This window comes from Aegilops tauschii, chromosome 6 (genome assembly GCF_002575655.3).
Source record: "Aegilops tauschii subsp. strangulata cultivar AL8/78 chromosome 6, Aet v6.0, whole genome shotgun sequence".
Taxonomy (NCBI): Eukaryota; Viridiplantae; Streptophyta; class Magnoliopsida; order Poales; family Poaceae; genus Aegilops; species Aegilops tauschii.
The window spans coordinates 50,593,959-50,607,413 of record NC_053040.3 but is presented as its reverse complement, the minus strand read 5'-3'; the positions used below and the strand labels follow the sequence as shown (position 1 = coordinate 50,607,413).

Here is a 13,455-nt window from a genome sequence, read left to right as displayed (position 1 = left end):
TAATGCTAACAAAAAGAATATGGGCTCCAAAAAAAACCTTAAGAATTAGAAAATGGGCTGTAAATTATTAGAAATAATGGAAGATGGGCTGTATGCTTTTTTCCACAGATTTGAGGCTTTCCTTAAAAGAAAGGTTGACGCACAAGCACTGACTGTTGGATGTCCATCCAACGGCCGTCGTGCTTCTTCAATCTCTGCTCTTCCTGCTCCAGCCGCTCAAACAAGTGCCGGCGGGACTGCCTGCTCCCTCGTCCCCGCGGCGGGCTGTGCTGCCGCGCAGGCCTCACCGCCCCACCGTACTCCCATCGCTGGCCTAGCCATCCCTCTACTCACCCACACCTGCTGTTATTCTCCGGCAACGGCAGACGAACCAGTAAACCCTCGTACTCCTCCGTGTGGGAAACAACTGCCGAGTCTTCCCTGCCTCCGTGTCGTTCCCTTCCTAGGCCTCGCCGTCGTCCACCGCCCTGGTGCTCTCGGCGCGGCCTGGTCAACGTGGTCAACGACCGACATGCATCTGAAGTGGACTGTACGTGGAGAGGTCGACAGCTGGGTCCACGGCCGCACGCAAGGAAATGCCTCCTTATTACGCGCAAAATAATGATTCCTCCACCTAACATCAGGGACCCACCGAAAGGGCCTCTGTATTTTGCGAAAAAACGTTACCGTCGCTGACAGCTCGGACCCACCAGCTATATCTTCGCACGCAAGGAAGTGCCTCCTTATTACGCACAAAAAAATGAATACTCCCCCTGTTAGCTGGGACCCAGTATAGTGGCAGGCTGACTTGTGGGCTTACTAAGTTGACGGGGACGGAGGGCTTTGTCAACTTAGCCAATATGCACGATTCTAGCTCCAGTGACTGTACGATGTCCATCCAACGGCCGTAGTGCTTCTTCAACCTCTGGTCTTCTTGCTCCAGCCGCCCAAAGCAGCGCCGGTCGTGTCGCATGCTCCTGCCTCCCGTGGCCGGCTGTGCTGCTGCGGAGGCCTCACCGCCTACTATTCCCACCGCTGGCCAGGCCCTGCGGCGACGGCAGCCTCACACCACAACCGAACCAGTGAACCCTCGTACTCCTCTCCGCGCGGGCTTCCACTGCCGCGTCTTCCCCGGCTCCCCGTCGTTCCCTTCCTAGGCCTCGCCGTCGTCCACCGCCCTGGTGCTCTCGGCGCGGCGTGGTCAACGTGGTCAAGGAACGACTTCCATCGGACGTGGACTGTACGTCGAGAGGCTGACAGCTAGGTCCACGCCCGCAGCAAGGAAGTGCCTCCTTATTATGCGGAAAATAATTATTCCTCCACCTGACAGCTGGGACCCACCGGACGGGCCACTGTATTTCGCGAAAAAAATGTTTCCCCTGACTGCTGGGACCCACCAGCTACATCTTCGCACGCAAGGAAGTGCGTCCGGGCAAAAAAAATGATTCGCCCCCTGACTGCTGGGACCCACCAGCTACATCTTCGCAGGCAAGGAAGGTGCCTAACAGTCAGGACCTACCTGGTCGAAGCGTACGTAGCGTTGTCATTCTGGTCGCGAACGTGTACGTACATATATTCTGGGGGATGTAGAGGCGCGCACATGTCGTAGTAGAGGCGCGTACGTGTCGTAGTAGAGGCGCGCACGTAGCATGTACACGTACGTACAACGGCCAGGGTGCAGGAAAGAAAATACGGCCACGTATGTGTACATACGGGCGAGGTCTCGAACGCCTACTCGCGCATAGGTACGGCCAGGGCTCGTGTACATGGTTGGGTCGGAACAGAGAAACAGCATCGTCGTCGTGTTCATGGGGAGCCAACCGGCTGGGTCGGAACGGAATGCGTGGTCGTGTTCATCAGGAGGGCTTGGACGGAACATGTGATGGAAACGAGGCCTGGTGTAATGCAGAACGGAGGAAACGGACCTCCTATGGTCGAAACGGGGGTCCTGTTGATCGGGAGGGGTGTGGCGTACCGCAAAACGGAGGAAACGGACCTCCTACGGTCGAAATGGGGGTCCTGTTGATCGGGAGGGGTGTGGCGTACCGCAAAACAGAGGAAACGGACTTGTGTTGGAGCGCTACGGTCGAAACGGGGGTCCTGTTCATCGGGAGGGGTGTGGCGTACCGCAAAACGGGACTCCACGGGATACTGTTCATCTCCACCGTCGACCCCCTCCAGCCTCCAGGGGCTACTGTTCATCCACCGTCGACCTCCTCCAGCCTCCACCTGCGACTGTTCATCCACGGGCTCATGTTCATCCAGCCTCCACCACGCGCTACTCCACTGGCTACTGTTCAACCAGCCCTCTCCACGGGCTCCTGTTCAACCACCCCTCCACGGGCTACTGTTCATCCAGCCCTCCATCGTCTACTGTTCATTCTGCCCTCCACGGGGTGGTCCTGTTCATCCTGCCCTCCACGGGGTCCTATTCATCCAGCCCCAACCGGCTCGATCGATCGGGGTCCTGTTCATCCAGAGGCAACACCACGGGGTCCTGTTCATCCACCCCCACTGGGAACTGTTCATCCAAACCCCCCCAGCAACGCTCACTGTTCATCCAGAGGCAGCATCGATCGGCTTCAGTTAGCAGCAGTAGCGAAGGAATCGCTCAATCGGGTTCAGTTAACAGCCATCGATCGATCGCTCAGGTTCAGTAACGCGTAGCCTGCAGTGCAATCGCTCGGGTTCAGTTAGAGCCCAACGCCTCGCTCGGGTTCAGTTAGAGCCAACGCATCGCACACACGCGCGTACGTGTACGAGAGAAACGCGCATCGCTCGGCCCCCGACCTCCCACCGTAACCGGGAACTCCCCGAAATTTTCCTCGCCCTCGCTTCTACCACGGTTTTTTCCGTCATGGACGGCCCAAAGAATGTCATGCAGCTGCGTCTCCGGCCCGCCCAGGACGAAAAGCCCATTTTCTATCATGATTTTTTGTCATAGAAGTAGGAGACCACCACATCTATGATGATACCGGGTTTTGTCACAATTATCGTCATAGAAGTGTCATATGTATGACAGGAAAAAATTTCGTTCGGCCCAAAATGTCGGGGATGTGTCTTTTTTTTGTAGTGTCTGTGTTTGTTTTCATTTCATCATGATGACTGTGCTTATGTTATGTTATGTTTTCATCTGAGTACTTATTCCGCTGCAAGTAGTTCTTCCCTTAGGAAATTCCTCACCCTGAAGTTCCTCAGTGAAGAATTCATAAAAATCGCCTATTCACCCCCCTTTAGCTGACTTAACGCACTTTCAATTGGTATCAGAGCAAGGTACTTCCTTGTTCTGTGTGATTTTGGTTTAACCGCCTGGAGTTTTAGTTATGTCGATCGCAGGTATGATCAAGGTCTTTGTTGGGTGTCCTACCTTCGATGGTACGGACTACCCCTACTAGAAGAATAAGATACGCATACATCTTGAGGCAATTGATAACGATCTCTGGTATGTTGTGGAGAATGGTGTCCCCTCTGTCACCCCTACCATCAACGCTGCTGACGTGAAGAGATTCAAGCAACTCGACTCTCAAGCGAAGAACATCATATGTGGCCATCTGAGCAAAGGGCAGTATGGTAGAGTGAGTTCTTTGGAGACAGCTAAGCTTATCTGGGATAGGTTGTCCAAGGTCAATGAAGGAGTCTCAACATAGCGTGACTCTCGAGTTGACGTTCTTCGCAGTATCTTCAACCGCTTCAAAAGACTCGACAATGAAAATGTTCAGCAAACCCGCGACCGCCTCACTGGCATCTCAAATGAGCTTCAAGCACTTGGTGCCACTGACATCACCGACCATGAGGTGGTGAAGATATTGCTGAGATCGCTTGATTCCTCATTTGATACTCTGGCATTGATAATACAAGAACATGGAGACTATAAGTCACTTGATCCCGCTGATATCCTCGAGAGGCTAAACACTCATGAGTTCTAGCTTGCTGAGAAGAGAGATCTCTATGGACCGAGCTATGGCAGATCACGTGCTCTGAAGGCCAAGGCAGTGTCTGAATCTGAAGGTGAAGATTCTGGTAGCAGCCTTGGTGATCCTGAAGAACTGAGCCAGGAGCTAGCAATGCTCATGAAGAAATTCCAGAAGTTCTCAAGATGTGGTCGCTTTGGAAAATCCTCAAGAAGTGATGATTCCTCATCCCGTGACTACAAGAAGAGACTGTGCCACAAGTGCAAGAAACCTGGTCACTACATTCAAGACTGTCCTCAGTGGGAAAAGGAATCAAAGAAGAAGAAATACAAGGATTACAGTTCTGATGACTCAAAGAAGAAGAAGACGAAATATTCAAAGTCTTCATCATCAAAATCCTCGAAGTCTTCACCTCACAAGAAGAGTAGCTCGAAGAAGGCTCGGGCATTCATTGGCAAGGAAATAGACTCTGAAGCTGAATCTGAGGAACATGAGGATGAGGAGGCATCTGAGGAGTCAGAATCTGGTGTGGCAAGCCTAGCCCTCGCTACTGCATTCGTCAGCAAGTCCATCTTCAACTCTGAGGAGAATGACTTCCCCAACAAAGCTGACGATGGCGATGATGACTACGATCCCACCTAGTGCTTCATGGCAAAGGGTGCCAAGGTACTCAAATATCCCTCCTCTGAATCAAGTGAGGATGAATCTGATGAAAACATCAAGCCTAGCTACTCTAAACTTGCTAAGATTGCTGTGAAACAACAAAAGGCTTTTGAAAAGGTTCAAAATATGTTAGATAAAAGTGATGATATGTTGGGTGAAGAAATGGATCGCACTAAAACCTTGACTGAAAATCTTTAGAGACTTCAGTCTAAGTTTGACAACCTTCAAAGTCATCATAACACTCTCTTATCTGATCATGAGAAGCTTTCTTATGAATTTCTTCAAAGAAAGCAAGATCTTGAGAAGCTAAGGGTGAGTTATGAAGATCTTCAGAAGGAGCGTGATTCATTACTTTGCTCAACAAATCAGCGCTGCTCAGGAAGAATTCATTCCTCCATGTTTGAAGTGCATTGAACGTGAATCTGCTAATTCTTCACCTGAAAGTTCAAATGCTTCTATTGCTGCAAATTCTTCACCTGTCTCTGCTATCACTGATTCCTCATCTGAGGATATTGCTAGTATCACTGACAATGCAGGGCTGAAGGAATTGTATATGATAGGCATGTACAAAAGCCTCAAAGGGCATTAGGCCCTTTGTGATGTGCTTAAAAAGTAGGTCCTCAACAAGAACCCTAGGAAAGAGGGTATTGCCTTTGAGAGGAAACTCAATGTTGATGGAACATACTGGAAGCCTGAGCAGTATCCCAAAACCTCATGGGTTGCTGCAAAGGGACCTCCAGTAGATCCATCTACTTTATCTGGCTTTACATGTGAATCTTCTCATTCTTCTGATGAGTTATTTGACTCCAACTATAAGATGTTCAAAAATCAAAATGGTGAAGTATTTGCTAGATATGTTGGCACTAACTGCAGGAACAGTTCTCCTATGAAGAAAAACTGGGTTCCCAAAAGGTGCCTTGAAAGTCTTCAGGTGAATGTCATCATTGTTGGGGAACATAGTAATTTCAAAAAATTCCTACGCACACGCAAGATCATGGTGATGCATAGCAACGAGAGATAAGAGTGTTGTCCACGTAACCTCGTAGACCGAAAGCGGAAGCGTTAGCACAACGCGCTTGATGTAGTCGTACGTCTTCACGATCCGACCGATCCAAGTACCGAACGTACGGCACCTCCGAGTTCAGCACACGTTTCAGCTCGATGACGTCCCGCGAACTCCGATCCAGCAGAGCTTCACGGGAGAGTTCCGTCAGCACGACGGCGTGATGACGGTGATGATGATGCTACCGACACAGGGCTTCGCCTAAGCACCGCTACGATATGACCGAGGTGGAATATGGTGGAGGGGGGCACCGCACACGGCTAAGAGATCAATGATCAATTGTTGTGTCTAGAGGTGCCCCCCTGCCCCCGTATATAAAGGATGGAGGAGGGGAGGCCGGCCAGCCCCTAGGGCGCGCCAGAAGTGCGGAGTCCTACTAGGACTCCCTAGTCCTAGTAGGATTCCTCCTCCCACATGGAATAGGAAAAAGGGAAGGGAAAAGGAGAAGGAAGGAAGGGGCGCCCCCCTTCCCTAGTCCAATTCGGACCAGACCATGGGAGGGGCGCGGCCACCTTTTGCGGCCTTTCTCTCCTTTCCCGTATGGCCCATTAAGGCCCAATACGAATTCCCGTAACTCTCCGGTACTCCGAAAAATACCCGAATCACTCGGAACCTTTCCGATGTCCGAATATAGTCGTCCAATATATTGATCTTTACGTCTCGACCATTTCGATACTCCTCGTCATGTATCCGATCTCATCCGGGACTCCGAACTACCTTCGGTACATCAAATCACATAACTCATAATACAAATCGTCACCGAACGTTAAGCGTGCGGACCCTACGGGTTCGAGAACTATGTAGACATGACCGAGACACATCTCCGATCAGTAACCAACAACAGAACCTGGATGCTCATATTGGCTCCTACATATTCTACGAAGATCTTTATCGGTCAAACCGCATAACAACATACGTTGTTCCCTTTGTCATCGGTATGTTACTTGCCCGAGATTTGATCGTTGGTATCTCAATACCTAGTTCAATCTCGTTACTGGCAAGTCTCTTTACTCGTTCCGTAATGCATCATCCCGCAACTAACTCATTAGTCACATTGCTTGCAAGGCTTATAGTGATGTGCATTACCGAGAGGGCCTAGAGATACCTCTCCGATACGCGGAGTGACAAATCCTAATCTTGATTCATGCCAACCCAACAAACACCTTCGGAAACACCTGTAGAGCATCTTTATAATCACCCATTTACGTTGTGACATTTGATTGCACACAAAGTGTTCCTCCGGATATTCGGGAGTTGCACAATCTCATAGTCCGAGGAACATGTATAAGTCATGAAGAAAGCAGTAGCAATAAAACTGTAATGATCAAAATGCTAAGCTAATGAATGGGTCTTGTCCATCACATCATTCTTCTAATGATGTGATCCCGTTCATCAAATGACAACACATGTCTATGGCTAGGAAACATAACCATCTTTGATGAACAAGCTAGTCAAGTAGAGGCATACTAGGGACACATTGTTTTGTCTATGTATTCACACATGTATCAAGTTTCCAGTTAATACAATTCTAGCATGAATAATAAACATTTATCATGAAATAAGGAAATAAATAATAACTTTATAATTGCCTCTAGGGCATATTTCCTTCAATCATGACACCACCTGTGAAGAATAGGAACCCCGGATCAAATTCTTCATATGGATCCAAGTCCTCATATGGACCAAATTCCTCACGTGGATCAAATTCTTCAGATGGATCAAAGTCCTCATATGAACATCATCATGCTAACACTTCTGTTTCACAGGGAAAGACTAAGGGTTATGAATATGTGCATTATTCTTCAAATCATTATATTCATAAGTCCTTGAAGAATTTCTCTGCTTATTCATATGCTTACCCTAACTCCTCTTATGTGAAACAAAGTGAACTGGCTTCTATGCCACCTTTCTCTTATGGAGCTCGCAGAATGATGAACTCTTTGCCACCCCTTCAGATGTGGGTGGTGAAGAAAAAGAACTAATCTCTTATGCAGGGTCAGGTCTCCAGACGTACTTAAATGTCTGAAGAATTTGTTGGAGACCTGAAGATGCTTGAAAGGACGCAAGCTAATCATGAAGAAATGAACTTTCTTTTCTCTCGTCCTCATACTGCTTTATCTGTTCTATTGCTTGATGAAATTGATCTGATGAAATTGATGTCATATTCTTCACTGATGAAGTATATGAGTTCATAAGTTGCACTAATTCATCTGCAGGATGATCAACCCAAAGCCACTGAGTGGGTCCTTGATAGTGGATGTACAAACCACATGACTGGTGACCAGAATCTATTGATGGATGCTCCCTTATCTCCATCGCATCTGAAGCATATCACCTACGCTGACAAAGGAAACAAGCAAGGTATTGGGTCTAGGTAAGGTTGCGATCTCAAAGGATCGACACATGGACAAAGTCATGCTTGTCGAGTCTTTAGGATTCAACCTCATGTCAGTCTTAGTGCTTTGTGATCTTGATATGGTTGTTATCTTTGGCAAGTATCGTTGTGTTGTGATCATGGAAGCTGACCATTCCAAAGTCTTCGAAGGCTTTAGGAGAGGAGACATGTATATTGTTGATTTCTCTACAGGACCACAACCCGCTATATGCCTACTTGCAAAAGCTTCAGAAGGCTGGCTATGGCATCGACAACTTGGTCATGCTGGCATGAGGAACTTGCACACGCTCGCGAAGAAGAAGCATATCATTGGCATTAAGAATGTCAAATTCCTCAAGGATCACTTGTGTGGAGCCTGTGAAGCTGGAAAGATGACCAAGGCCAAGCATCCAGCGAAGACTATCATGACTACCACTCGTCCATTTGAATTGCTTCACATGGATCTCTTTGGTCCTAACCATTATTCTGCATTCACCAATGAAGCTTCTCTATATGGCTTTGTTATTTTTGTTGATTACTCTTGTTACACATGGGTACATATCGTCACTTACAAACGTGAAGTGCAGGAAGTCTTCAAACGATTTTCCTCGAGGGCTTCAACCAACTTTGGTGTGAAGATCAAGCACATCAGAAGTGACAATGGAACTGAGTTCAAGAATAGTGGTCTTGATGACTATCTTGATGAAGTTGGTATTACTCATGAGTTATCTGCTCCTTATACTCCTCAGCAGAATGGCGTCGTGGAGCGCAAGAACAGGACTCTTGTTGAGATGGCTCGCACTATGCTTGGTGAATACAAGACACCTTGTCATTTCTGGACTGAGCGCAAGAACAGGGTATATCTTCACAAATTCTTCAAGAAGACTGCATATGAACTCCTCACTGACAAGAAACCCAATGTGAGTTATTTCAAAGTCTTCGGTGCTAAATGTTGGATTAGAGATCCTCATCACAATTCTAAATTTGCACCGAAAGCACATGAAGGTTTTATGCTTGGTTATGGAAAGGACTCGCACACCTACATAGTCTTCAACACCGTTCACCACAAGGTTGTTGAAACTATAGATGTGCGGTTCGATGAAACTAATGGCTCGCAAAGAGAGCACCTACCTCCTGTGCTAGATGAATAGTCTCCTAAGGAAACCATCAAGTTCAAGGCTACTGAGGATGTCATTCCTACCGAAGAATCTGCTGAAGAAGTTATTCCAGACCGTGAAGAACATCATGTTGGTGCACCTGAGGAAAATGGATCTGAAGAAAATGCTGATCCAATTCCTCGTCGCCAACCCACTCATCCTCGAGTTGCAAATGAAGTGCAGATTGAGAAAATCATCAACGACGTCAACGCACCAAGTCCTCTCACACGCTCAAAAGCTTCACATTTGTCTAACTTTTGTGGGCACTTTGCTTTCGTCTCTATCACAGAGCCCACTAAGGTAGATGAAGCATTTCTGGAGCCTGAGTGGATTCAGCTATGCAAGAAGAATTACATCAGTTCAAGCTCAACAACGTCTGGGAACTTGTCAAGCGACCAGACCCTCGCAAGCACAATATCATCGGCACAAAGTGGATCTACCGCAACAAACAAGATGAAAATGGCCTTGTGGTGAGGAATAAGGCACGGCTTGTAGCTCAAGGCTACACACAGGTTGAAGGAATTGATTTCGATGAAACTTCTGCACCTGTTGCTAGACTTGAGGCTATTCGCATATTACTTGCTTATGCTAACCATCATAATATAATCTTATATCAAATGGATGTGAAAAGTGCATTCCTCAATGGTAAGCTTGAGGAAGAAGTATATGCTGCTCAACCCCCAGATTTTGAAGATCCAAAGCATCCTGACAAAGTCTTCAGACTCAATAAGGCCCTCTATGGCCTCAAGTAGGCCCCTCGGGCGTGGTATGAGACTTTGAAGGAATTCCTCATGAAGAAAGGTTTCAAACCCGCTTCACTTGACCCAACTCTTTTCACCAAAACTTATGATGATGAACTATTCGTGTGCCAAATATATGTTGATGATATTATCTTTGGCTGTACTGACCAACGTTACAGTGATGAAATTTGCCTATATGATGAGTGAAGAATATCAAATGTCTATGATGGGAGAATTGAAATTCTTCTTAGGTCTTCAGATACGTCAACAATGCAATGGCATATTCATATCTCAGGAAAAATACCTCAAAGATGTACTGAGGAAATCTGGCATGCAAGATTGCAAAGGCGTCAAAATCCCTATGCCCACAAATGGCCATCTATGCACTGATGAAAATGGTATTGACTTCGATCAAAAGGTATAGCGCTCCATGATTGGTTCTTTATTGTATTTATGTGCATCTAGGCCGGGTATTATGCTTAGTGTTTGCATGTGTGCCCGCTTTCAAGCTACACCGAAGGAATCACACCATAAGGCTGTGAAGCATATTCTTTGATATCTAGCTCACACTCCAACACTTCGATTATGGTATCCCAAGGGCTCGGCTTTTGATCTCATTGGATATTCAGACTCTGACTATGCTGGTGATCATGTGGACCGCAAGTCAACATTAGGCACATGTCATTTCCTCGAACGATCCTTGGTATGTTGGTCCTCGAAGAAACATAACTGCGTATCACTCTCTACTGCTGAAACTGAGTACATTGCTGCTGGTTCCTGCTGTGCTCAATTGCTATGGATGAAGCAAACCCTCAAGGACTACGGCATCAATGTGAAGAATGTGCCACTCTATTGTGACAATGAGAGTGCCATCAAGATTGCTCATAACCCAGTTCAGCACTCGAAGACAAAGCACATTCAGATTCGTCATCATTTTCTTCATGATCATGTGTTGAAGGGCGACATCTCTATCGAGCACGTGAAGACTGAAGAACAACTAGCCGACATCTTCACAAAACCCTTGGATGAGAAGAGATTTAGCTAGTTGCAGTGTGAGCTAAATATCTTAGAATCTTCGAATGTCCTTTGAAAAGGACACACATCCTAACACTTATGTAAAATTAATAACTTAGATGTGCAACAGACGAAGTAACATTTTTCTTCAATCAATGAAGACTAACACCCTAAGTGTGAAGAAACTAACGAAGAATTTGATTCTCAGAGCCCTACGACAATTGTACGCGGTGTCTGAAATCAGCATTCTTATACGGTGGGTTACGCCACCAACAACAGTTGAAAATCTTCAATTTGAGTTTTTCTTCATTTTTGAAATTCCTCAGTTGTTCAATTTCTTCAACTTTGCATTGTCTTCTCTCTCTCCGTCGTTTTTCTTCCTTGGCTATATAAATATATGAGTTTATGTCCTCTACGGCATTCACTTATTGCTAATTCCTCAAGTTGCTTTTTCTGCTAAGTGAATGTGATCGGACCCTTCCCCCTCTATGCTAAACTCAACCCAGTCTGTTAACAAATTCTTCTTGTGCGTTCTATTTGAAACCCGTTCAAAATCTTCACTATGTCCTTGTCAGCTGAAGAATTTGCGAACGAAACCTTAAAATATTCTAATCTGAATTTTCGGCTTTTGCTGCTCAAACCGTTCCACATTCCATGATATGATTATCTATTCACCCACGATCTCACACGATCTCCACCTCACAGTATGTGGGTGACACATGTCGCACGAATGAGAAGGGTCAGGGGCACGTTCGTCCATTTTCCTCGGACGAGCGGTTTTTCACCTCGGCTATAAATAGCCCTCACCCTCCTCAGACTGTTTTTACTCCGCTCGACCTCACTCCCTCGCTCGAGCTCTCAAAACCTAGCGCCGCCGCTACTTCCATCGTCGCCAGTGAGGAAGAGCTTCGATGCCTCGACCTCGTCGCCGTCGTACTCGCACCGGCCACGGAATTCTTCACTCCGCCGCCGTCGTAGCTGTCTTCCTCCGCCAAGTTAGGGCGTGGAAGATCTGAACTGACGAGCTTCAAATCTACTATTCACAGTTCGTTGTGTTCTTCGTTAAGGGTAATTAAAACTCATTTTTACTACCCTTGTTGATTCCTTTGATTTCTAAAAATCTTCAAAAGGTGTTTATTCTTCAATCTTCACACTCTAAAAACCTCACACAAACATCTGTTCTTGATCTGTTTCCCTAAGCAACGTTTTTCTTCAAGATTCCTCAGTTGTGTGGATTTTCAATCTATACAACTCTGGAACCTAAGACAAAGAACGCTTAATTAGTGAAATTCCTCAAGACACATCTGGTCAAATTCCTCAAACTTGTTCTTTTTGCAAATACTTCTGAGAACGCATATGACCTCTCCAAATTCCTTGCACCTATACTCTGTTCACAGGTACACATGTCCGCTGCTGAATCACTAGGTTCTCATCAACTTAACTCATTTGCAGCATTCCTCGAAGAAAAGTTGCATACCTCTTCACAGAATTCTGTTGTTCAGATTCCTCAGCTGAAGAAAATGGCTGACGGCAAGAAACCTCGGAAAGGAGGGAAGAAACCTGAAGTCAACACTGCGTTTGAGATTCCTGATGTCATCTATGCAGGGTACTGCACTCCTCCTCATGAAACGAAGAATGAGCGCAAAGTGCGCATTCAGAAGATAGAGAGGAGATGGGCCAGAGAATGGAGGGAATATCGATATGTCACTCCAAAGTACATGAAGAAATTCGCTGTACACCCTCCATGCCCAAGACCTCCACTGGCACCTGGCCAAGAAGCGGATCCCTCAAGCATCAGACGTGGTGAGGAATTTCCTGCTGAATGGGCCAAACGTCAAGCTAAACTGGCCAAAATGGCAAAAGAGATAGTGAAGAAATTCAATGAAGATTCTGCTGCTGCCACTACTGGGGCCTCTGCTCGCAAGCCTAAGAAGGCTATGCCCAAGAAGCCCGCTCACAAGCCCAGTACATCTGCTTCAATGCCCTCTCGGTCCAGTTCTGCAAAACCCTCACAGAAAATTCCTCATGCTGCTCCTGCTCCTCCAAAGTCCTCAACTCCTCCGACAACGTCCTCAGCACCTGTGCATCTTGCCTCGTGTCAAAGGACCATAGGCAAATCAATTGCCTCAGGAGGCTCCGCAAGTTCTTCAGCTCCTCCGAATTCCTCAACAGGCCCTACCTTGCTGAAGACCAAGACCATTGCTGGACAAGGCTCTAGACGAAGTCCTCACAAGAAGCAGGTTGCCTTTCAAGTACCGTCCGATGATGACGAAGCTGATGATGAGGAACTTGCCGAAATCATCAGAGATAGACAACAAAGGGCCGCTAGAGCCAAAGGAAGTGAAGTTCCTCTCCTACTGGATCCAAAGTTGATCCTTGAGTACATCGATCTCTGGCACAAGGACCCCAACACACCTGTGCCTGACTTCAAGCTCACCCCTGGCCAAAGTCACATGTTGACCGCCTTCATTGGCGAGGAAAAATGGAAGTTTGAGAAGGCCAGGCAGCTGAAGAAAGCTCAATACAAAAAGGAGCGCTTTCTGAAGAAAAATGT

The 13,455-nt window shown here is 46.8% G+C and overlaps 1 pseudogene; it reads left to right on the top strand.

Annotated features, from left to right (window-relative positions):
• The window catches only part of LOC141025798 (uncharacterized), a 36,622-nt pseudogene extending 23,503 nt beyond the window's left edge, over positions 1-13,119 (top strand).
• Positions 13,120-13,455: the final 336 nt, after the last annotated feature.